At 33.8% G+C, this 4,183-nt stretch overlaps 1 pseudogene; it reads right to left on the bottom strand.

Annotated features, from left to right (window-relative positions):
- Positions 1–2,247: 2,247 nt before the first annotated feature.
- LOC149225378 (transcription factor ABORTED MICROSPORES-like) lies at positions 2,248–3,412 on the bottom strand (annotated as a pseudogene).
- Positions 3,413–4,183: the final 771 nt, after the last annotated feature.

The following is a 4,183-nucleotide window of genomic DNA, read 5'->3' as shown; positions in this document are numbered from 1 at the left end:
TACATCACCATCCAACTTTCCTTTGAATAGCTTTACACATTCTTTCGAATGTGGGGAGCAGTTTACTTTCAATGTTCACTGAATTCATACTACTCTGGTTTATGAAAAATTTATGAGATCTGTCATTTCCCAATTCCATGTTTAAAAAAATATATATATACATAGATAGAATCACACGTCACCTTTATATTGAACTATAATATGGAATGCACCTCTCTAAACATCAAAACTGACTTCTTACGTTATTTCAATTTCTAAAAATAAAACTATGTCTATTTCAATTATTATTTAACCTAGCAGAGAGTTTGCCAAATATGACAAAATGTTCAATACCTTTAATTCACATTTGAATATGCCATGTTTGAATTTGTGTTACCAGAACTAAGCTATTGAAAATATTGACAAGAGATTGAGGTCACAATACTTTGAAAATATTGGGCATCATAATCATTGAATCTTTGGATCACACCTTATTGTCAAACCATTCTATTCATTGTCATCATTTATCTGAAAAGTTTAAAATATTAGTGTTTGCTTCTATCAAAAGAGATCCGACGAGTGTCTCCATTTTGCGAAAGATTATGAGTCTAAATATTCATGGATTGGGAAGTACCAACAATGAAAACAAAATGTACATATATCTCTTTCTGCATAATCACAACAAAATATATGAATTTGGAATTTTATAATGATATGTATTATAGATTCAGTGCATTCAATTGATAAGGCCTGCATAGCTGCAACTCTTTCAATCTCCATCTGGCCTTAATGTTTCTTATATATGTCTACACTTCCATGTAACAGTCAGAGAGATTTCAATCAGGACTTTATCAGAATTTGGAATGCGGATAAACTTGTCTGTCATTTTCTTTTTGATCCCCTTTGTAGAATGTTGTCTGTAGCCCCCTTCCCCATAATGTTTGAGTACAAAGACTCTGAAGATCTCTATACGATTGTTTTTGCTTATTCCACTTCAACAAACTCGACACCAATGGAAAACCAACAATCAATATTGCAATTTAAGACCAGTGTGGGAAAGAGGAGCTGGACTGGTGCAATAAGTCCAAGATTGCAAGAGGATGATCAAGCTCCAACCTCAACAAAGAAGAGTTTCTTTGATCATAAAGCACATGTATGGACTGAAAGGGTTAGGAGGAGTTAAATGAATTGTATGCTCAATACTCTAGAGTCTCTATTACCTGAGGGTCTCAATCCAAAAATAATACTTGATGATTTCTGTCTGGAATAAAAGTTCAAGACACTAATGCAGGCCATGAGCTAGGAAAATGAGTATAAAATAGATTTTTATCTCTGTACAAACATGTTAGATTTTGATTGCAGAGTTGTGTTTTTTGCTGTTATTATCAAACCTAATTTTCTAGACACTGAATTATTGAAGTATTTGTTTCTTAGGTGGACAAAGGAAATTTTTTTGATGAGGCCATAGATTACATCAAGACCCAACCCAACAATCAGAATTGGAAGCACATCATAGTAGAAGGATTGAGGTCACAATACTTTGAAAGTATTGGACATCATAATCATTGAATCTTTGGATCACACCTTATTGTCAAACCATTATATTCATTGTCATAGTTTATCTGAAAAGTTTAAAATCCTAGTGTCAGGATTTTATAATTGTGCCATGTTGTTTATTACCTTAACATATTTTCTGAATGGGTATCCAATTACAAAATAGATGATCCAAAGTAGTGTCCATTAAACTGCTTTACCAACAATCTGGGTCTGTGAAGTAGTTTTTTTTTTATATAATGCTACAATTTTATTTTGTATTTATGTTCAAATTTTCAGATATTTTCTCACCTCAGTGGAAAAGCACACTGAGGTACACAGATAATTTCTCAATACAAAAATTAATGATTCTCATGTAGATTTGCAGTAACTCTCTGCTTATTAGACTAATAGGCATCCATGCTCTTACAGGGGCTTGAAGTTCCAAACCCGCTATTTACTTACCACCAAGTATTATAAAATTGCATTGGATTTTCAGGAAAACAAATTTCAGAAGTTTGAAGTATGCATCACATCCTTGGAATGGTTATAGTTTATCGGTATGCATCCCAACCACAAAGTGTCATAAAACTGCAACGAATGTCAAAAGTAGTTTGAGGTATGCATCCCAGCCTGGGAATGGATATATTTTGCAGAGAAATTGCACAAATGAAAGAAAAAAAACAAATCATCGCTCTTAGAGCAGAAGTCCACTGGTTGGGATATCCACAGAGATTATCTGTTGCCAGCCTTTTCTAAGGTATGTTCTTTAGGACCAGCTATGGTGGTATTAAGTTCATCTATCGTACAGCTCAAGTCCTTGGCTCTGACTTGCTGGTTATTGTTTTTTGACTAAAAAAAATCAAAGAAAGCACACTTCAGGATGTAGTTCTATATATAACAGAGAAAATCCGATTAGGAATTTCTGGAAAATAACACTATCAGTATACATAGCTCCTAGAATGTATCAAATATCATAGCTGGTAAAAGGACAGTAAAGTATTTCCATGGTTAAGTTCAGAACTGTTACTTACCTTAGCATAAAGGGTATACACCATGTTGGATCCAACAGCGTTTATGGTGCAATTTACAATCTCCAGTTGATTGGCATCCATGATAGAAAATAATTTGGGCAGAAAACCAGTCTTCTCAGGGGCCCATATTGTGATGAAAGCCTGGCCACCCAAAAGTTTGGATCCAAGAATCTATAGACCTGGATGTGATGATGTTACTGGAACTGAAGAAAGGATGTGAATACCAAGAGAATTTTCAGACATTCTGATTGTTGGGCTTGCAAATCTTTCAAGGCAGTTTGGAGGGTCTTGATATAATCAATGGCCTTATCAAAAATTCTTCCTTTGTCCACTTGAGAAAGAAATACTTCAGCAATTCAGTGTCTAGAACATCTAGAACATCAGCTTTGATAAGAATCTATCAATTCTGCAATCTGAATCTAGCACGTCTGTACAGTCATGAAAATCTATTTTAAACTCATTTGCTTAGCTCATGGCCTATATTAGTGTCTTGAACTATTATTCCAGAAAACAATCATCAAGTACTACCTTTGATTTGAGACCCTCAGGTAATAGAGACTTTAGGGTATTGAGCATACAATTCATTTTACTCCTCCTAGCCCTTTCAGTCCATACATGTATTTTTTCATCATGGAAACTCTTCAACTCTTCTTTGTTGAGAATGGACCTTGATCATCCTCTTGCAATGATGGACTTTTTGCACCAGCCCAACTCATCTTCCCACCGCTGTTCATAGATTGCACCATTGATTTCTCTTTTTCTACTGGTCTACAGTTTGTTGAAGTGGAGTAAGCAGAAATAATCGTGTAGAGATCTTCGGAGTCTCTGTACTCAGACATCATGGGGGAGGGGGTGACAGACAACATTCTGCAAATGGGATCCCAAAGAAAATGGCAGAGAAGTTTATCAGCATTCCAAACTCTGATAAGGTCCTGATTGAAATGTCTCTCACTGTTACATGCAAGTATAGCCATATAACAGAAACAATAAGGCCAGATGGAAGGGCTAGCAGGTACCCATGTTTTCTATTCATATAATATGGTGTTTATTTGAACATGTATTGCATCATGGAAATGAAAGACATTTATAGATTTTTTAAACATTTCTATATGTTATTGATTATACATTAGAGGTAATCTCCTGAAATCAATTATGTTGTCTGCCTAATTTTTCAGATTGAGTACAAACCTTCACTTGTATTCTTTATTGAAAGCTGCACATATTTAGTTTTTATGGGATGGTGATGCAAACAAACACTTCTCCTCAATCTGATAGTAATAATTTTCAAGCTGCTTTTCATAAATTTCTAGATAATAGGTTGGTTGAATTGGGTTTCAGTTTTTATAGTCTTTATTGGATTTTCGGATTATTTTTATGATGTTTTAATTTTTTTTATAATTAAAACTATTGAATTTATGTTAATTGCAAATTTTAATATTTAATTATTTGTTAGAGATTTGTAAATGGTAGTTTTTCATTTTTCATTTTTACTGGATGTGCTTGGATTTTGAATTTTGAATTTATTTCTTACATCCGAGAAGATTTTGGACAGTCAACCTATTTCTTTACATCTGAGAAAAAGAAACTGCCAGACTAAAACAATTTTAGACCTACTCCACCCAATTTAATTGTTATAT

Source organism: Pinus tabuliformis, chromosome J (genome assembly GCF_031772625.1).
Source record: "Pinus tabuliformis cultivar Carrire ecotype Pingquan chromosome J, CPIR1, whole genome shotgun sequence".
Classification (NCBI taxonomy): domain Eukaryota; kingdom Viridiplantae; phylum Streptophyta; class Pinopsida; order Pinales; family Pinaceae; genus Pinus; species Pinus tabuliformis.
This window is presented reverse-complemented; position numbering and strand designations above follow the sequence as displayed.